Here is a 23,484-nt window from a genome sequence, read left to right as displayed (position 1 = left end):
CCCGCACAACCACTCTTTGGAATCAACTTCAACATTCAAGAAAAGAGCATATTCCTTGTTAAAAGGCCGGCTGCACACCTGCAATGCCTTTAGTGTTGTGGGTGATTATGGGCGGCGGTAATCACTTACCACCAGGTGAGCCGCATGCTCGTTTGCCCCCCGTGTTGTAAAAAAACATGCCATATCAACAATATATCAGAAAATAAATAAGTACTTTGTTTATACACAAACTAAATTCATAGTTAATTATTTTATACTAACAAGCTAATAAAATTACATCTACAATTAGGCTCGGCCTACAAACGAGCCAGTCACGAAGAAATCAGTTTCGGTAGGTTCCGAAGCTACACGCTAAGAGTTACAACGAGCGGTCACGGTTAAGGTTCGAGGACGAATTTTACAAATGACTAAACACGTTCGCATCGGTAGCTAATGGGTGTATTGTTGGCGAGACCTTTTCATGTATACTTTTAAAATCGTCGGTCCTGACAACTCCTGTCCTGTTAACGCACAGTCAAACCTGAAAAGTCTTTAGAAAGCTGAAATTTGAAACATAAGTAGGTTGCTTTATTTAAAACCGTAATGACTTTTGAAATTTTTAACTTAAACATGTCGACCACGCATGCAAAGCTGTGAGCAGACATCTAGTTTAATATACATATAGTATAAGCATTATTATTTAATTCTATGTTATTATTCAATTGGTTGTAGTCCTGGCATAGAATGGGCCACCCCTTCCTATCCTGTGTGTGGTTAAGAGGCGACTAAGGGAGGGCGAGGGATGGGCAGCAGTACTCCTCTTAAAACATCTCCAAAGCCTAGCTGCGGTTTCCAATCTGTTCGCCAAGCGTGGCAACTACTGGCAAAACCTCCCTTATGGGAGAGGTGGACAGTTAACGGTTGATGAGGTATATTACTGGTACCAAAATAAAAATTAGTCTATCTCTCAAGTTGGAGCAAACAATACATATTGACAAAACTTCATTCAAATCGGTGGAGCAGTTTTCAAGATTATATAATTTCTGTAATAACAGTTAATAGGTACACAATAACAATAATAATACATCAAGTTGTTGACTGTAGTCGTTATCAGGGGTCGTTGATCCCGTTAAGAAGTTATGTCGTGCTTCGATTTGCATAGAAAATGGTAGATATTAGTATACAGTAGAGCTTCTATTTGCATGCTTATCATTTACAAGTGAATACATTTTCTGAGCCTCGCGTTGTCTGGACCAATGACAAGTCATGGAAAAAGTGCGGCGTCTGCTTTAAATAGTTATATTATTAGGCATTTTCTAATGTAAATACCCTCCTGTTGGGGGAAAAGGGATTGTTAGTAATGGAGACTGAGAATCCCATTGCTAGCAATATACCCAACCAGGTCGACCTCCTCGCGGTTCCCCATGGAAACTATCATGGTTAATTCCTGATGAATTCATCATGATGGGCTAACTGGCCTGTTTTCATTCTCATCTATCACCCTTCACTGGTGCTCCGCCAGCGTATCCCGTTAGCGCACGCAGGGATACCATTCCATTTTCACCCGTCAAAAAAAAATTAATACCCAAGTAGATTCTAATTATTACTAGATTGTTAATAATATAAACTGTGTTTTAAAATCATTAAGTTTATTTTTGTTTTTTTTTTTCTATGAAATTTATTAAAAAAAAGATTTTTTTATTTACCTCCCATGCCTTGCCATTCCTGAGGGCTAAGGCGTTATTCCTCTGTACCCTGTAAATTCACGCCATATCCCACCCTTCAAACTGAAACACAGTCATGCAAACAAAACTGCTTCACGGTTGAAACACGAATGACGACAGAGATATCCAAGCAATCGACTTTTGTACAAAGTCTCCCTCTGGATAGATAATTTCCAAAACGCTTTCGCTCGAGTGTGAACAGAAGTAGATGGAGACATATTGCGGGGACCTCAATTGCTGAGGAAAGTTTCACAGACAATTCATCACAGTCATCAATACCACGTTAACTCAATCTAGAATGTACGATTGAAAAGGTATTTTTTTATTTGTTTATTTTGTAAATAAAACGTACGATATAAACCATGTGTAAACAATGACGTAAAAGACTTGTATGAGGTAAAAAAAACCCAATATAATTTTTGAATGAGATAATATCCGTAAATCATAATATTTTTTATCTTTTACTTGTGACTGATAAGTCAATTTACATAACATGGTAAACGTTTTTAGTAGGATGTAAAAGCACCACAGTGTAAGGAACTAGCGGTGGTCCGACGCCTTTAAATTATCATTTATTTACAACCGATTACAAAAACATGACGATTCTCAATTTAAATGTCAAAATTTTTCATTATATTTATGACTTTGACAAAAAAGTGTAAATATTTTTCATTAAGTTGATACGGGTATTGTTTTTAACAAATTTGGGGAGGTAAGATTCTTAAGTCTTTAGTAGTTCAGCTTGTTTCTTGACGTAAATAGCAGTGCAGTCAATGAAAACCAGATTGGTCTCTTCCATCAGACGTGCGCCCTGACCTGCAACACTTTTAGATCAAGGTGTGCACGTGCATTGTATGTATGGTTAATCAAGTTACCATACAAGGTGGACAGGATAGTGCGCCGTACAAATGCTCTGATTCTGGCCGAGTTAAATGTCTTCACATTCAGGGCGGGTTTTTACCTGCCTGTCAACCATCTGCATGCAACGGCTCCTTCAGTACTTTGGACATATGATCAGACATGAGTCAGATAATTTAGAGAGACTCATTATTGTAAGAAATATAGAAAAAAGAGGGCTCGTGGAAGAGCTCCAACACGATGGACCAGTATAGCGAAAGACACCTGCCGAAAGAAGTATATTCAAAAGTATACAAGGAATAAGACCTGAGTCCTCAGAAATGAAAACGCATAGGGGGTATCATGGGCGAAACAGTATACTCTGTTATGTCCATGGTACTACTCGTGCCTAAAGGCGACGGTTACCACTTTCCATCAGGCCGTCAGCTTCTTTGTCATTCTAAGTTGCATTTCTCAAATCTAAATTATAATATATATATATTTGTTTCGATGCGAAGTACATTTTTTTATGTAACTAAGAAATGCAAACAAGCTGACGACCCACCTGATGGAACGCTTTCCACCGTAACCGTTGCCTATAGACATGAACAGTACCGTGGACACAGAGCATACTGCTTTAGTATTGGTACACTACACGTGCAATATGGGACGAAAAAGCACATAGACTTTTTTTATCCCAGTCAGTGAAAATATGTCGGATACGCAAACGAAGTTGCAGGTAGAAGCTAGTGAGTATATAATAAAAAAATATGCAACGACAGTGTCCCGTCTGCTCGGTACCAAAGTGCATTCTATTGATGTGCCTGTGAAGTCCCACAGTGTGGCCACTCCCGAGCCGTGTCAAGGAGAGCTACCTTTGTATCCGGCCCTTGACACGAAAACCGAGCGAGAGCCTCTTGAGACGTCGGTCCAGATGCCCCACAATGATATCATTTGCTGTATAGAATTCGAGGACAATCAAGCAATTATGAATTAGTATTATTTCAACCAAGTTATGATATATAATTCTTAAATTCTGATGATAATCTTTTTAGGGGTCGATCTATGTAGTTCACACCACTGTTAACAGTAGATTTTATAAGGGACGATCTTATAAAAATATAAATACCAGTAGAACACACAGAAACCAGTAGAGTACACTGAAAAAAAAAAAACTGACGGACTGGATTTTTTAGTCCGACATTGGATTTTTCTACTCTACTAGTAGAACAGAACAGATTAATAAATACTATAACTAGTTATACCTAGCAATAAGATTGATTTCCAGAAAAAAAAACTGATTTCAATTGCGGAAAAAGCCAGTTATTTCAATTTAAAAACTAACTTACTGAGTTGATTTTGATAAAATTTCTACGGGAGCAATCTGTAAATACATAGATACTTTCAGAAAAAAAAAAAAACAATTTTCCAAATCGGTTTACAACTGATGGAGTTATGACATGACAAACATAAAAAAAATACAAACGAATTGAAAACCGTCTTCTTTTTGAAGTCGACAAAGAATGGAGATAAATTTATATTGCCTCTAGATTGTTCTACGGTTTAATTCAACTAAGAGAATTACATAATAGGCAACGTGACAAAATAACATAAGATTATGTAATAATTAAAAATGACCGAATGACATAATCTTATCGCGTGTGAACACCCTATTATTTTTCATGAAACATGGCGGAATCCACCAGAAGAGGGTGCGGCTCTGACGCAGTATGAAAAATGAAGCGTAGTTTCCACGGCCCCAATTTCAGAGAGTCAGGCAACGACAAACGGCAGGCTCAGCAGCCAGAAATAGTTCCCAACGCGCCTTTGATAATATCGTAGGGAGCAGACTGAATCGGCCAGTATACTGAGAAAGATAAGATCAGTAACTAGAATCTAAAGTTTAATTGGAACAGTTAAATTGGTTAAGTTCTCGATGCAAAGTAACACCAGGCAAGAGACAACAAGAGTAATACCTCTTTAAAACTACAATCTGCATGTAAGAACTGCAGTTAATAACAACAACGTCTAAGATGATTTTATATCAACGAAAAACGTCTTCACACTCTTCATTATTATCGTATCAGCTTTTAATTCTCCAGTGCTGAATATCAGCTTCTCTCTTGAGGGGTATTGTCAGTAGTTGCCACGCTTGGCAGGCGGATTGGCAACTGCTGTTAGGCTTTAGAGTTGTTTTAATAGGCGAAATGACGAGACCCTTTCGCTCTCTTGTTTTCTTTTTATCATAATATTTTTGGAGGATGATAAGCGAAAATAACCCCGCCTGCATTAACGGTATATACTGATGGGGTACCAGTGAGGGATAGGATGAAGTCAGATCATTTTGACCTCTGATCGCAAATTCACCATAAGTTAAGTTAACTATGGTTTTCAGCGGGAACTGCGTATAGGTAGACCTGGTACGGTGTATTGTTAGCAATGGATTGATGTCTATATATATATATATATATATTCGTGTAATATGTTTGATCAGCTATATCTAAACTCCAGTTGGTTGACTGAAGTCTGATTACATATTTGCGTGCGCCATTCTTCGTTTGCTATATCTTTATATCTTTAAATACAATTTCATCAAAGAGAATCAGAAAATAGGCTCTGTTATATTCATGTATATTAATACATAATATTATATTCATCACAGTAATTTATAAGGGCAGTAGGTACGTTAAGGTTGTAATAACGTGCTGAATGATAAAAGGTTTGTGTAATACATAACACTCCTTTCACAGCGAAATTTTTTTACGTAGATATGAGGTATGTGTTTTTTTTTAAGGATAAAAAGGGTAACCCCGCCTGCGCTAACGGGATACACTGGCGGAGCACCAGTGAAGGGTGATAGATGAGAATGAAAACAGGCCAGTTAGCCCATCATGATGAATTCATCAGGAATTAACCATGATAGTTTCCAGGGAGAACCGCGAGGAGGTCGACCTGGTTGGGTATATTGCTAGCAATAGGATTCTCAGTCTCCATTACTAATAATCCCTTTCCCCCCATGAGGTATGTGTTTAACAGGGATGGGGAGGGATATTTTCAGCAGTGGATAGTAAGCGGCTGACAGGCGGGGTTACCATACCATTTTCACCCATCAATAAAAAAACTACCCATATTATTACTATGAAATCGAAAGTTTGATGAGGACGGATGAATGTTTGATACATTTTTTACTCAAAAACTAGAATGTAATGAAATCTGATACACGGATTTAATTACATTTTCTAACTTAGAAAACAGTATATACTGTACTATGTTGGCGATAAAGCGGGATACAGCTAGTAAATAACGTTTCAGAGATGTTTCCTCCCACGAACACTCAGGTTATGGAATGAGCTCCCTACCAAGGTTTTCCCAAGAGACTAAAGCATGGGGTTCTTCAAAAGGGGGGTAAAAAGGTTTCTTTAGGGTCGGTAACGCGCGCGTAATACCCCTGGTATTACAGGCGTTCATAGGCTACGGTAACCAGTTACCATCAAGTGGGCCGTATGCTTGTTTGCCACCTCAGTGGTATAAAAATAAAAAAAACCGTATTATCGATGTTGTTCCAATAACATAAAAACGTTACTGAAATCATTTACCTGTTGCAGTTATTTATAGATTAGATAAATGTATACATCTTTAGATTTTAAAGTGATTGGCGCCGCTATTGCCTAGTTCAAGTTCTATAGAACGAAATGACTAACGCGATTAGAGGAGATTGCGGTCTGGTACGATAACTCATGGCCGCGTATTTATTAGCCACTTTTAAACATTATTTTAGAAATATACAGACACTCGTTTATAAATAAACATATGATATTTTAATACGACGTTATGTTTAAAATATTTGCGAATCAATATCCTTAATGGTTGGTTTGAAATACACATTACACTTAATTGGAAAATCTCTAGTGCATGCCAGTTGAACGGCGACGAAATTGTACGCAGTTATTCAGTTTTTTTAATGGGTGATAATGAAATGGTAACCCCGCCTGCGCTATCGGTATACGCTGGCGGGGCACCAGTGGGGGATGATAGGTGACGAAGAAAGCAGGTCAATTAGCCCATCGTGACGAAATCCACTAGATTTAACCAGCATGGTTTCCAGGAGTAACCGCGTGGTGGTCGACCAGGTAGAGTGTATTGCTAGCAATGGGACATTTAGACCCTATTACTAACAATCCTTTTACCCTCGTAGTTATTCAGTCAGCTAGCGTAGTTCGTTAGATAATTCAATTGAAAATATTTCTTCACATATTATTTCTACATTACAATTCAAATGTTTATTTTGTAATTAGATTCTTACTTAATTACTATTATAATTGAATATCACATTTAATTATATAAAATACTCAAACGATGCGTCGACTGACTTCACTTTATACTCATCTATCATCAGTTACCATTCCATTATCACTCATTAAATGTTAATTACCAGAGGGAGACTTTATACAAAAGTCGATTGTTTGGCTACCTCTGTTCCATTCGTGTTTCAACCGTGAAGCAGTTGTGTTTGCATGGCTGTGTTTCGGTTTGAAGGGTGGGATATGGCGTGAATTTACTGGGTACAGAGGAATAACAGCTAAGTCCTCAGGAATGGCAACGTATGGGGGGTATCATGGGCAAAACAGTATACTCTGTCATGTCCATGATACTGGTCATGTCTATAGGCGACGGTTACCACTTTCCATCAGGTGGGCCGTCAGCTTGTTTGCCATTCTAAAAAAAATGTTAGGTAAAAATGAAATCGCGGAATAGTGTTTTGTTTCGCGAATATTGCTAACCACTATGGTTTTATGGGAGGGGCCACGGCGCGCCTGTGGGCCAAGGTTAGCCAGAGGATTATTGACCATTTAACACCATGGACTGTATCAATTGATCGCCTCATTATTTTAACATAATATTTTAGGTATGTATAAAAAAAAGTGAAAAGTCTGATATCCATGCGTGTAAAGTAGCGGGCATTAAACTAGTAATAGAATAATAATAATAATATAAGCCTTTGTTCAGACAACACTTTTTTTTTATAACAACTTATTATTTATTTAATTGCTGTTAAAATTGCTTAAATTGCTGTAAAGTCTATTTGCTTATTAGCAAAGGCCTTCTCCAACAACAATTGCTAGCAATTCTTGTCCAAATTCCACCTGCTGAAGCAGGGTATGAATGATGATAGGGCTGAAGCCCTAATGTCATCTACTCATCTTCTATATGGTCTTCCTTTTCTCCCTTTTTTGTCTTTCGTGTACCAAAACATTATCTTTTTACTCCATTTATCTCTCCCTCTAATTGTATGCCCTGCCCATTTCCAATTAAAGTTTTTTAACTGTGACTGTGACATCTTTAGTTTTTATGTGTTTTTTAATTGTACTATTTTTAATTCTGTCTATTCTGTAGTTTAAAAACTACAAAATGCCATGGAAAGAAGTATGTTGGGGATAAGATTGTCAGACAGAACAGCATTAAACTAGTAGATACTTAAAAATAGTTAAGTATTTTGTTTGAAATTTACGAAAACTTAAAATTACAATCCGATGAATACATAAAATGTATTTTTATAAACGATTGCTGAGAATATTGTACCTATTTATAATAAGTGAATAAACAGGATAGTCGCTTCTGATTACTAATTGCAAATAATTTTTTTTAGTTAATTTGGAATGGCAAAAAGCAGTAAGTGTTGAATGTGTGTATGACAAGTAACCTAATAATGGTCAAGTTATTTGCAATTTGTGGCAAGTTGTGTAAAAAATATGAAAATTTGCAACGTGAATTTAGCTCGCAGGTACTTTGTATAATGTGTTTTTTTTATACAACTTAGAATGGCAAACAAGCTGACGGCCCACCTGATGGAAAGTGGTAACCGTCGCCTATAGACATGAGCAGTATCATGGACATAACAGAGTATCGTCCATGATATCCCCCATGCGTTGCCATTCCTAAGGACTCAGATGTTATTCCTCTGTACCCAGTAAATTCACACCATATCCCACCCTTCAAACCGAAACACAGCCATACAAACACAACTGTTTCACGGTTGAAACACGAATAGGACAGAAGTACCAAAGCAATCGACTTTTGTACAAAGTCTCCCTCTGGTATAATGCGTCTTATCAATATTCCTCTGCAGAGTCGAATTTATACATATTTAGCATTCAAGCAATGTTTTTAATACAAATATGAATTGGATGACACTTGACTAAATAGTGGAAAAAGTCTAGAAGCCATTGTAAATATCAAACGACGTCATGGAACAATTGCTGGTCTCAATAAATACTACAGAAATCAGCAGTGGATATGGCAAACTTGTTAAGTGTAGGCATATTTCGAGTAACTAGTCAGTAACCTGCCTAATATAAATGTAAAAGTCGAGTTTTTTTGTTTATTTCTTTTTTCTTTTTTTTATACAACTTAGAATGGCAAACAATCTGACGGCCCACCTGATGGAAAGTGGTAACCGTCGCCTATAGACGTGAGCAGTTATTTGCTTATTTGTTACTTTTTCACGATTATATTTGTTATGAAATTTGATATATTATACATTTATACTTATGGTAAAATACCAATTTAGAAGGTCATAAACTACTTTTTCTTTAAAGTAATTGATAATTTCATTTACGTCTTAAAAATGTGTTCAACATACACCAATTATGGATTCAATTATAAATTTACAAGCTATAAATGATATTTTTATAAAGATTACTAATGGATGAGGACATTATTTATAATCATTTATGAATTTTATAATCATTATTAATTATAGAAATACTATTAAAATAATAGTTAATATTTTACACCAGATTTTGTGATTGAATAAATTCGAAACGGGCGCGGTTTAGTAGTGAATCCGCATTTTCCACGTTTTGCTATTATGAATTAACCGATAACAATGATTTTCAGGCCCAGTTTGTTGGGTATAGAACGGGTCACATCTTCCTTTCCCGTGGGTGTCGTAAGAGGCGACTAAGAGAACTTAAAAGTCGATGGATGGACAGCAGCGCCTCTTTTAAAATGCGGTTGCCAACTCGCCTGCTAAGAGTGCCAACTAACTACGGGAAGACTCTCTCTTTTATAGGGGGGGCCTACTATATGTTCAGCAATAGATAGGTAACGGCTGATATGATTCTAGGGGAAACCACGACGGTTGTGCTGACAGTGTATGTATTGCCAGCAAAGCTGCTATGCCATGGCTGTTAGATTCCATAGGTAACAACCAATCCATTTTCTACCAGATAGTTGCATTTACCACTTTCTATTTGAGCAATGATTGGATTAAAATAAAATTTCTCATAGAGCTAAGGACTAAGTGGGAATGTGAACTTAAGAATGCGGACTCGACGGAGTCATAATTTTGAAAAGACGGAGTTTTAATATAGATATAATTGTTGCAGAAATCTAGGAGCCTGGACTGTAACCTGTAATACAGGTTTAATTCAATGTTTAACAACTTACAGTATAATATACGTATATAATAGGCTGTAAAACTTGTTCGGAAGGAACTAAATATATGTTGTAGTAACAAAGGTAGTCGGTATCATCATTCACCATGTAAGGACCATGTAGCTGTCTCAATAGAACTCAATGAAAAAGTAAGCAAATTTTGTTGAAATTATCACTTAATACACTGTTATAAATTAATAATATATAAAACAACTTTGGGGGGAAAGGGATTGTTAGCAATGGAGTTTGACAGCCCCATTGCTAGCAATATGCTTTATTAGGTCGACCTCCACGTGGTTTCCTGGAAACCATCGTAAACAATTCTTGTTGAGTTCGTCACGATGGGCTAACTGACCTGCTTGATCCTCATCTATCATCCTTCTGGTGCCCCGCCGGTGTATACCGATAGCGCGGGTGAGGTTACCATTCCATTATCATCCATAATATATATATACGAAACATTTAAACAAATAATAGATTTTTTAGAGTTTATTCATTACAAACCATACTAGTTATAAAGAATAATAAATTTGTACAATTTTTACAATAAAAATTTAATTATTTCTTACATAAACTTAATTATACAAATGTAAGATAAATAGGCAACGGCACGGTATTTTTCCTATACCATAAAATATCAGCAAATTATATTATGGACGGGTCAATTGTGTGTGTAAAATCAAATTTATGTGTAAATTACAAATATGGGTTTAAATTCCTTAAAAAAAAAAAATTCTTTACAGAGAGCTGTCTAAGGATCAATTAATACTGGACAGTTTGAAATTAGGGCAATACAATACCCATACATAGACTACTTGTCGCAAATTACTTACATTGCATTGCATTATATCGGTAGTATTTCAAGAAACAACCAGCTATAATTTAAAATATATTAATGAATATACATATTAATTAATTAACAATTATTGCAACATAAATTGCATTACTAACGATTTACTCTCCGTTTGTTAGTTAGTACCTATATACTTACATGAGTCATACAATGGTTCATGTACTAACAGTCCATGAGTTTCTTGACAGATTAATGTGATCTAAAAAACAACTATGTCACTTTATACACTGGAATGTACTTTATGTTTCAATGGAAATATCTATAGAAAATAAACTGGGGAAATGTTTCCTGGGTTGCCATGATCACGATCCAACTTATGGTTTTCTAGGTACCTAAGTACCGCGTCAGATCTGTGGTCGTGTTGAAACGGGACCTTAGAGATCCAACAACGCACTTTGAGGTATGTCGTGCAATTTTTAGGGGGTAAAAATTCCAAATACACCTCCGGCAGTTGAGAAGGTCTTGATGCAAATTTTCTACACGTAAAGAAAGGGTACTTACCCTATATATTGCTACTAATCAAGTACAATATGGACCAAATTGCAATCTGACGTGAAATAAAGAAATAAAACAAAATGAATGATTTAAATTTACATTTAAACGGGAACATGTGCTGCCTTCATATCGATAAACATGATTTACTATATAATATTATGTTTTTTGCCACTAAATGACGCGATACGTAAAAAATCAATAAAACATAATTTCGGCGCAGAGTTGTTTTGATGATACAAGATGAGAGTATCTTCGGCGTGTTTAAAATATATTCCCGTTTCGCTACCTGTTGCCAAGCGGCAGCCGTAGAGGGCGCTGCGAACGCCAGCATTGGTAGCTAGCAGTAATTTACGATGCTGGAAATAAATCATGCGTAAATGTACGCTGCGCGTGAGTCACGTAGCGTGTAGTGGTCTTCATCGTTCATAAAACCTGCTTCCCTAGAAGTGGCACACTAATCTACTATCGATAGATATATTATCGCTACCGTGTATATGCGATTAAACAAGACAGATAATGTCTGGGATTTTGTTCGTTTTATACGCGCGGTAACTGACATGTATCTTTTGATGCAGTTATTTCCCATTTGTTTAGAACAGCTGACCTGTTATTGTTGTGTGTAGTATTTTTAGTTTAGCAAAAATTATTCAATTCGGTTGACAGGTAAACTATAGTATCTACTTTGTAAAAAGTTTGAAATCTGAAAATACACAATTAAGATAATGAAAGAAATATTTTAGAACACCGTCTCAGTTGCCAAAAAGTTGCTATTGCATATTACAGAGGGAAATTGGTAGATTTACACTGTATTTGTGTTTTTTCGTAGGCACTTACCTCTAACTAGTGGAAATCTCTCTAAATGCATTTTCCACAAGCGATTACGTTGAATTATCTAGGACCTACGAGTGTATAGATATATTCAAACATTTCGGAGAAATATTGGGTAAGATCAGCTGTTACTGTGAACGCTATATAGTATTGTCTTTTTTTTTACAACACAGGGGGCAAACGAGCATGCGGCTCACCTGATGGTAAATGACTACCGCCGCCCATGATCACCTACAACACCAGCGGCATTGCAGGTGTGCTGCCGGCCTTTTAAAAAGGAATATACTCTTTTCTTGAATGTTATGTTGTCGTATCGGTTCGAAAATACTGCTGCTGGAAGTTGATTCCAAAAGAGTGCCTTGAAAAACGCACGGTGGAAGACCGCCACTCGTCCAGATGATTGGGATGAAACTTTAGTTTGTGGCGGGTTGTACGGTGGTGAAAATCAGCAGCAGGTATCAATCCGAACAATTCCTCAGAACACTCCCCATGAAAAATTCGGTAGAAGATAGAATAATAATAATAGAAGGTTCTAGTCTTTCTAATGTCTACACACAGCTAGCAGTAATAAACAGACGGACAGATAAGATAAGAGCTAACGATTTAAATAGATGACATTCACGACTCGTTTAAAATAGCACCGCCTGCAATGTTCACTGGGCGGTATTAAGGATTTGCTCGAAAATAAGCCATTACCGAGGGAGTACGTTTGTTACATTACTGAATTTGCAACTCTGTAATCGAAGTGAGATTTTACACTAAGTGCTTAGTACACGTATCCGTCATTTCTCAATGGCGTTAGTTAGTTAAACTCAACTTTTTTTTTTATACAACTTAGAATGGCAAACAAGTTGACTGCCCACCTGATGTAAAGTGGTAACCGTCGCCTATAGACATGAGCAGTACCATGGACATAACAGAGTATACTGTTTCGCTCATGATACCCCCCATGCGTTGCCATTCCTGAGGACACAGGTGTTATTCCTCTGTACCCAGTAAATTCATGCCATATTCCACCCTTCAAACCGAAACACAATCATGCAAACACAACTGCTTCACGGTAGAAATACGAATGGGACAGAGGTACCCAATCGACTTTTGTACAAAGTCTCCCTCCAACAATGGTATTATAAAATCTTTTTGTTTGAGCTTTGAAGGCATGAATAAATATAAGGTTTATATTTTATAAGAGACAAAAATTATTGCGATCATTTAGGCAAAACCCCTCTTATGGGGGAGGCCATGTACAGCAGTGGACAATTAACGATTGATACAACAACAACATTAAAGTAAACTATGATAATGTACCTGAATTATCTCGACGTTTCGACCAAGTTATACCAGGTCATGGTCTTGAGTAGACATCGCGAAAGTATTTATTTACAATATATATTATAATGAAATTTTATTGATCTTTATTATTATACATTTATAAGGGCAAATTAACGAATTCACCTTGTTATACCGTTTCCGACAATTGTTTCGACTTAATTCGGAAGTGTTGTTCAGGTGGCAAATGGCGGTGTGCGTTACACCTCTCTCTCGCACACAGACATCTTTTTAAAAAATGAACATAACTTATAAAAATTGTAGTTGATTGGTTGTTTCAATTTGTTACTTTATCCATCAAAAAATTTGCACATATGATGGGAAAGTCCTTGTCAGCTCATTGTCAAACTTGTAATAACATCGATGATGTGCATCATATTCTATTAGAGTGTCGTATTAACACGAAGGAAAGAGCGCTACTTTAACTTGAATAAATTGAATGTTGGTCTTATTCAATCTATGTTAGCTGAACTTAAACCAGAAATTTTTGAACATCTCTGTAAATTATCGATGCCCATTAATTCTTCTCTTTCCGCGTGTAGGGAAAGTAGATAAAGTTTTGTTTGAGAAAACAGTTCAGGGTACAATAGGACTGATATACCTGAAGAAGGTAAAAGCCCTTAAAATAATTAAAAAAAAAAAATGTTACTTAGGAGTTATTTCATTTAGACTATGTTTCTGTAATATATTCAACAAAACCTATTGAATTCTATTTAATAAATATATAAATAATAATATATATAATAGTATATGAATCATGTATTATATAAATAATTACGAGTATATATTATGTCATTCATATATTCATTCATTTGATTAAGAAGATGACTTCTAAGTCATCACGTCATTTCTTATCCTGCGACATCCATCTTGTTATCTTGTTTGGGGATTTTTCTCGTACATCATATACCATTGCTTTTCATGAAGTAGTACTTGCGTAACAACAATAAAATATATTTCTGAATACCGACAGAAAACTTTTCAGTAATTTACGTGCGATGATAACAAAAAAAAAAAAAAAATAAACGATAACTGTTAAATACAGTGATTTGAGGTGACTTCAGGAGTATGAGTATGGAAAACATTCAGAACAATACCAACATAAAAGCCACTCCTATATGTTAGCTCGAATGATGAAAAACTGAATGATGTAAGCCCAAACAGAAGTGCCACAAAAACTCTATTGACCAATCCGTAAAAAGCCCAAGATCTCGAGTTACCTTTAAAATACTTCTAGTACATAAATTTTGTATGTATCTACACAACATCTTTCATTGAGGGCAAAGAGATTATTAATAATGGGGTCTAACACCTCCACTGCTAGCAATGTACCCTATCAGGTCGACCTCCACGCGGTTTCCTCTGGAAACCATCGTGGTTAATTCTCGTGACGTTAATTCTTCACGATGTGTTAACTGACCTGCTCGACCTCACCTGTCACCTCTCACTGATGCCCGGCCAGTGTATACCGGTAGCGCAGGCCGGGATACCATTCCATTATCATTCATTAAAAAAAATACACAACATCACAACCAGAGGGAGACTTTGTACGAAAGTCGATTGCTTGGGTACCTCTGTCCCATTCGTGTTTCTACCGTGAATCAGCTGTGTTTGCATGGCTGTGTTTCGGTTTGAAGGGTGGGATATGGCATTGAATTTACAGGTTACAGAGGAATAACACCTCAGTCCTCAGGAATGGCAACACATGAGAGATATCATGGGCGAAACAGTATACTTAGTTATGTCCATGGTACTGCTCATGTGTATAGGCGACAGTGACCACTTACTATCAGGTGGGCCGTCAGCTTGTTTGCCATTCTAAGTTGCATAAAAAAAAAGTTGGTGCAGTCCTTCAATAGTTTATACGACGTTATGTCTCAGGTGTTTGTAATTAAATAGTCGGCATATTATGGTGTATTCAACAATATGGTTACGTTTTATAAGACATGGGAATTAACATGATCATTCAGGTAAATTATAATAATTTACCCTAATTACCTCGACGTTTCGAGCGTGTTACAACGGCCGTGGTCACGAGTAGACTGATGTAACGATGTCGTGTCTCCGCTTCCGAGACGGAAGTATTTTCTTCTACCCACTAATGTTTACCTTAATGATCGCGTATAAAACATGCAGCGCGAAATTCTAAGATTAATAGAGTTACGATTTTTTTTTATAAGGCAGAGGCCAAACGAGCGTGCAGCTGACCTGATGGTAAGTGACTACCACCGCCAATCAGCATCCGCAACACCAGAGGAATTGCATGTGTGCACCTATGTAATCGTGTGAGTGAAACGGCTAGGCACCTATAATAATACGAACTGCACAGAATTGGTGAAAGCTGGTGTTACAAATGCAACGGCGGCGCGTCGTTGATGCAACATCAATTGGATAATGTTAAGATTGTCATTATGCAAACGACTCTAAGTGGATAGGTACGTGCATCTACACTAGATTAGTTGAATTTTCTAGATACCAAATAAATTATACTTCCGTTTAGTGACAAAATGCGTAACGTTCGTGTTGAGTTGTGGGCTTTTTTTATACAACTTAGAATGGCAAACAAGCTGACGGCCCACCTGATGTAAAGTGGTAACCGTCGCCTATAGACATGAGCAGTACCATGGACATAACAGAGTATACTCTTTTGCCCATGATACCCTTCAAGCGTTGCCATTCCTGAGGACTCAGGTGTTATTCCTCTGTACCCAGTAAATTCACGCCATATCCCACCCTTCAAACCGAAACACAGCCATGTAAACACAACTGCTTCACGGTTGAAACACGAATGGGACAGAGGTACCCAAGCAATCGACTTTTGTACAAAGTCTCCCTTGAGTTTCCCATCAGGACAGCGCGCCCGCAACACTAATTACATACTATACATTTTTTTATGCAACTTACATAGAATGCAACAAGCTGACGGCTCACCTGATAGAAAGTGGATACCGTCGCCTATAGACATGGGCAGTACCATGGACATAACAGAGTATACTGTTTTGCTCATGATACTCCCCATGCGTTGCCATTTATTATTTATATTATTAACACAATAATACAACTTATAAAATAATAATTTAGATGTATTAAATTTATCTTTAATGGATTGAACACGTTTTTGTTTTTGGAATAAGCAGTTATTATTATGAAAACGTATATAAATAGCTATATACCTACGTTTTCATAATAAATAAAGAGTATAGATAGAAAAAAAAATACTAAAGAGATTTATCGAGCAAGAATGAATAGAGATGTCAATAGGTACCGCCCTAGATATGTCGACCAAATAGACGACGTGTTGAAGAAAGGCCAAATTAAAAGTAGCGTGTATAAAAAGATTGATGAATGTGGAGGAAGCGAAAGAGGTTTGTTTGAATCGAAGCATTTGGCGTTCCATTGTTTCTGCCTACCCTAATGGGAGACAGGCGTGACAGATAGGTATGTATGTATAGATAAATAGGTAAGTTTTCATTTCTATTTCCACCAAGGCCAATTAAAGTTGTTATTGCTGTATGTAACCATATGTATTAATACGTTTTTACGTTAATATGTATTTTTTTCTTATTATTTAATTTGAAAAATAAACTCTACGGTATCTTTATGATCCTGTTTATATCCGACAAATAATAAAGTAAAAACTTGAACGATTAATGGCTCGATGTAAGCACGAACTGACGAGAGTGAACCATTTTTGTTTTTTTTTTTCCTTTATTATTTGAATAATATGTAATTTTAATGTAAACAGGCAAACAAGATAATAAGGTACGTCATAAATGCAGGGTGATATTGCCTACTCTGTGGGCTTTGTTATATTTTTTTTTAATTGTAAGATATATTTGGCAACGAAACATATATTTTGTGTTGATTGTTATTGTGTAGTTTTACAGCCATAAACAATGTTATTATTTTTTTTAATTAATATTTTAGAGCCTGTTAGCTTAAAAAAATTTTGGAGGTTTAAAAAAGAAGCAGCTGTAAAACCCATTTTATGGGTAATTCATTTGCATATCGTGCTATACAGCTGTGGAATAAACTTCCCGTAGGTATTCAGAATAGCCCGTCTAGCAGTTCCTCCAAAAAAAGATTAAAATCATTTTATCTTTCCAATTTTGTTTAAATATAATTGATCATCATGATTGACATCACTGCTCTTTGCTGAGTAAAATATTATTTTCAACCGACATTAAAAAAAGAGAAGGTTCTTAATTCGACGGTATATATGTATTTTTATGTTTGTTACCTGACAACTCCGTCAGTTGCAAACCGATTTGGATATCTTTTTTTATATGAAAAGATATACTTACAGATTCCCATAGAAATTAACAATCAAAATAATGTTAGCAGTTTAGTTTTGAATCTAAATAATCTTTGGTAAATCAAATAGTGAATTGATTTTGCAATCATTAAGGTAATTTTCTTTTTGTGGAATACAGTCTAATTAGAATTAAATATGAACTCTATTCTCTCTCTCTCTCTCTATCTCTATCTCTCTCTCTATACTACAATAATTATTGTTCATAAGAGTAACTATCGCGATGGCTGTCGCTTTCATATACAAGTTGTCAGTACGCACGTAGCCATACACGGCAGTATAAAAATACTCGTATTGTCCCAATTCGGGCGAGCTTTCATTTGTTAACCTACTTTACGTCAGAGAACTAATTTCGTAGAGTAGGTGCAGGTACCTACTAATTTACTGACCACGACACGATGCGAACTAAAAATTTAATTACTAAAGTAGTTACTAAGTTAGTTTTATATGTTTGGAATAAATAGTCATAATTTTTTTGTGTATTTATTAAATTATTAAAGATTAAATGCCATAAAGGTTGTCTGTAAGAGATTGCCCTAGTGATAAGACCACCTATTGTACCTTTATGTGTATATTTCAATCTGTATTTATGTTACTGTATTTCACTTGAATTATGCACTTGTCATTGTATATTTTTATTTATGGTGCAATAAAGAATTAAATAAATAAATAAAATGTATTTTATGTATGTTAACGATCTTGATTTATTTTTTTATCGACACAGGCATTGACATCGTTGATGTGCAGCGTGTTGATAGGTGAAAATGGTATGGTAACCCCGCCTGCGCTAACGGGATACGCTGGCGGAGCACCAGTTAAGGGTGATCGAAGAGAATGAAAATAAGCCAGTTAGCCCATCATGATGAATTCATCAGGAATTAACCATGATAGTTTCCAGGGAGAACCGCAAGGAGGTCGACCTGGTTGGGTGTATTGCTGTCAATGGGATTCTCAGTCTCCATTAGTAACAATCCCTTTCCCCTCTATTCTTTTGTTTACGTTTTCATTGAATTGTATTGAAACAAATTATACCAACATACGTGTATACCTTTAACTAACATTTTATATAGCAGGTAATAAATAAATGATGTGTCTGGCCCGTCTAGGCTTATGCAATTTAGGCAGCTAAAGGTAAACGTGTCAAGGCGAGGTCACGCCGGCAGCGGGCGGCTGGCCACGCCGCACCGGCATAGGTACAGGCATCTAGCGAACACGCAGAAAGCACCCCGCTATCAAATGCGTAAATACTTGTATATCTATAATTTATATAGACAAAGAAATGTGTATTTTTGTATGCATTTATGTATATATGTTTATAATTACTCCTCTCCATCCAAAGGTTGCCTGGAAGAGATCGCTCTTAGCGATAAGGTCGCCCATTGTTTTCTCATTGTGATTATTTCTTGTAATTGTTTGTATCTATAATAAGTTTACTATTGTAATCTTATGGAGGGAGCAATAAATAGTATCTATCTATTTATCTACATAATTTTTTTTTAACATAATATAGTAAAGAAATATTTAATACAGAAATGTATGATGAATAATTTTATGTACTTAATTATAAAAACAGAATTTTTTTCTTCAAATATTATAGATACGTATACTGGTTATTACTCGCGATTTCGTCCACGTGACCAGGCAATGTTTACTGACGGGGATAAAAAGTTCTTCACTAATCCATAGGGAATTACATAGGGATCGGTCAAGCCGTTGAATCGTTAAGAAGGTACAAACAAACAAGGAAATAAACAAATTGAATTTCACATTAATAATATAAGATCTAATTTTAAAATAATAATAAAAATTCTTTATTACACCACAAAGAAAAATTTACAGTGGTAATTAGATAATTCAAGTGAAATACAGTTTTTTTTTGATGGGTGAAAATGGTATGGTAACCCCGCCTGCGTTAACGGGATACGCTGGCGGAGCACCAGTGAAGGGTGATCGATGAGAATGAAAACAGGCCAGTTAGCGCATCATGATGAATTCATCAGGAATGAACCATAATAGTTTCCAGGGGGAACCGCGAGGAGGTCGACCTGGTTGGGTATATTGCTAGCAATGGGATTCTCCGTCTCCATTACTAACAATCCCTTTCCCCCCAGTGAGATACAGTTGTATAAAATACAATTTACAATTTTTACAATTTATATTGAACGAGAAAAAAGTTTACATTATTGTCAGTCCCCAAACTAAGCCAGCCCTGTACCTTGGGGACTAAATCTAATGTAGTCTATAATTTCCTATAGTTTGGGACCACTCTATGACTTGATGATTTATTACTAACGCTCATAGTCTACAATCAACAATTAAATGGACGATTACAACAAGTAATTACTTTTTATTAATATCCAATACCAGAACACATCACGGGTACTTATAACAGAATTATAAAAACTAACAATACATATATTTTTTTTAAATGGACAACATTGTAATTTACAAGCGCAATAAAGAATATATATATAATGGAATGGTAGCCCCACCCGCGCTATCGGTATACACCGGCGGGGCACCAGTGAAGGATGATAGGTGAGGATGAAACAGGTCAGTTAGCCCATCGTGACGAATTCAACAAGAATTGTTCACGTTGGTTTCCAGGGGGAGCCACGTGGAGGTCGACCTAATAAGGTATATTGCTAGCTATGGGGCTGTCAAACTGCATTGCTAACAATCCTTTTCCCCCCAACAATACATATTTATAATAGATATTTACCGATAAATATTGTATTTATGTAAAATACTTTTGAGTTTTTTTTTTTGCAAAAAGTTTTGAAAGCTCAAGAGTAAAGTAAAAGTAAAGTAATTTTAAATATTATTTATTATGCCCTAATAAAAATAAGGACGGTTGAGAACAGTTTTAGATTAAACATAACAAGTGTATAGTCGCCAGAAACTTGTGAAATTCAAGAATCAACAATAGAACAAACTAAAACGAAACTCTTAAGTGTTTTATAATATGAAGGTGATTAAATTGTGTATCTAATTTCAAATGTGATGTTTTATTAAGTACGTTCCTATCTACTTATGTCGAATTTTGAATATACTTTCATGTTGCGATAAAAGTGTGGATTAAAAAATTAATCCGACCTATGACATAGTTTAACAGTACCTATTACTAATGATTCATTAGATAGAATTGTGTTTTAGATATTCAAATGTACATCCGCTACATCCTAAATATAATCGGCAATTGAATGTGTCCATTGTCAAAATAAATGATGTTCGTGCCAAATAATGAGAAGACCTCAAGGCCTACCTTTTCCGTTGAGCTGAGTTCTAAGCCTGGAGAGCTCCCGGGACCGGCTCCTGCTTCTCCTGTGAGCGGCGATCCTCCGCGGCGAGCGCGCCATGTCGCTCACACACAATTCCCACACAGGAAACTCACAAACACCGTCACATCGCTGTAAGCAACGCTAAAATGCACCGATTTCTTGCGAATACGTAGAACACCGGCCCAGTTATTTACAGACGCCGATTTTCTGACACTGTTTGTAAACAACGCGCCGCGGGACAATAACCTACTACCTTTTAAGTGGCCACTACTGTCCACGTGGGAGAGTATGCAAACGTAAGGGGACAGCTAAAGACTGTCGGAATGTTATCGTAATTGTAAAGTGAATGGTCGTGTTTCGTTTCGCGGAGTTAAGGCACGAGCGTCGTGTGGAAGGCACTGCGAGGCACTGACTGAGTCAACCCAGTTGGTTTGGTATCGTGGCTGATGGTGCGGCGGGCGCTGTTCGCGTGCCGCGGCGGTGCGGGCGCGGCGCCGCAAGCTTGGCCACACCTGCTGCCATTACATCACTGATAGCTTGATATGTGATAACAGCCGTGAAAGCCTACCGTCCAGTCGCTGCACTAGACAGACAAACTTTCCCCACTACTGTCGCTGGCATAAATGTTGCTCAATCTTGATTCGGTGTCGTGCATGCAGCTAGTTGTTCGTTATCTCGTAGATAGAGCATGCTATTGTCACGGGCATTGTTACCGTGGATTACTGGTGTCGACACGGCAGCGATTATATCTTTGTAAGCGTTGCTGTAGATAGTAATGTTGTATGTATTATGAAGGTAAAACAAATCAGATTTTGCTCATAAATAATGCAAAGGTGAAGAGAGACGGTAATTTCGTAATTAGTAAAATTTATCTTCCATTTGCTTATATTATTGTTTATCCTCTATCTAGTTAGTTTTAATCAATTTAAATATTCTCACTGACATCTCTTTTTTCACATTCGTCATTAGAATGTAAGCGTAAACAATAAATCATATGTAGTGATGACATTATGAAAACAAAGGAAACGCAAGTTAAAATCTATATACGTAATAGGTACCTGTTTTGCGCATTCTCCCCTACAATATACACATAGAGCAATTTATACAACAAGTCTATATCTGTACTTCTATGTCTATAGCGCCTAGATATAAGCAGGTCTATAATGAAATCGGAAGAGTCGTATGTGCGCTAAAACTTTTGTTGTTTAGCTAATTAAAGAATGAAAACAAAAATAAGTAATTTTTCCAATTGCTATTATTTATGTTATCAAGAAAAAAGACTTGATTGTTTTCAATGAAATTTTACATTTCAGTATAGTTCTTAACAGTTGGTACATGGATGTAAGTATTTATGCATCAGAATCGACCGAGCGATACTTTAGATACATGCCTTGACCTTTCCTCTGTAAAATTGTTAAAGTGTAATTTGTAAAAGTGTATCTTATACCTACTTATGAAGTTGTGCAAGAAAAGTCTTTAGTCATATTGGATATAAAAAATTTTAAGAATTTATTTTGCTGAAGTTGACACAGTTGATTCACGTGTATTGGCCTACGGCTGGTGGATAATAAAAATAAACGAAGTCTCACTTTAATTAAGACGTTCTGTAATTCATCCAGGCTGACGTAACCGTACCTAAGTGTCTATGGAATTTTTTAACATACATACATTTCTGTGTTTCTGACATCATTTTCATGGAGTGTGCTTTAAAATGAATGGCAATTTACATGTAGGCAAATTAGCTACGTTTAGCTGGTATAAGATGAACGATTAAATTGGAACAATGAACACGCTGTGCTAATTACCGAATTATCGATGTTTCCTTTTCTTTGTTCGTTTTATAATATCGTAGGTAGCAATACGTATCTACAAAATGTTTGTAACCTGTAACATAAAAATAATTCTATTGGGATAGTTGGATAAACTTGTTCACTATTATCGTTAACTTGTGGTCGATGAATTAACCCAGTGATGGCGGTAGGCCTCGTCTTTTGCCATGTTTTCTAATATGTTCGGCCAAATTTGGCCATGATCTTTTACCTGTCTCTATATTTTCCATATAGAAAGTGTATATCAAATATGTACCAGAACTGATATGCCATCCACAAATTGAATATACCTACATTGTTCTTAAGAATAGATAAACTCTTGCAAGAAAGGAAAACGAAGTATTTTCCAAGGATCATGTCTAAATCCTGTCCTCCTAATATTATTAATGTAATGTTTTGCAAAGACATGATTTATTTGTTCAGTCTCCAGTTATTTACGAGTAAATAGCTACAGGTACATGTAGTAGTATGAAAACAGTTTCCAATCTTTCTTAAATCAATGAAACCCAAAACTCTGCGGGCTAATCCCAAAACATTCCAAATCGATTTTTAATACTTTAAATTGGAAGGCTTGGAAAGG

At 36.2% G+C, this 23,484-nt stretch overlaps 1 long non-coding RNA gene across 1 annotated transcript in view; it reads right to left on the bottom strand.

Annotated features, from left to right (window-relative positions):
• The window catches only part of LOC128202439 (uncharacterized), a 41,072-nt gene extending 19,402 nt beyond the window's left edge, over positions 1–21,670 (bottom strand). Inside the window, exon 1 of the long non-coding RNA XR_008253774.1 lies at positions 21,060–21,670. This is a non-coding gene — a long non-coding RNA (uncharacterized LOC128202439). The remainder of the gene's footprint in view (positions 1–21,059) is intronic.
• Positions 21,671–23,484: the final 1,814 nt, after the last annotated feature.

Source organism: Galleria mellonella, unplaced genomic scaffold (genome assembly GCF_026898425.1).
Source record: "Galleria mellonella isolate WM207_F2 unplaced genomic scaffold, CSIRO_AGI_GalMel_v1 utg96, whole genome shotgun sequence".
NCBI lineage: Eukaryota > Metazoa > Arthropoda > Insecta > Lepidoptera > Pyralidae > Galleria > Galleria mellonella.
The sequence above is the reverse complement of the archived record's forward strand: the minus strand, read 5'-3'. Positions and strand labels throughout refer to the sequence as shown.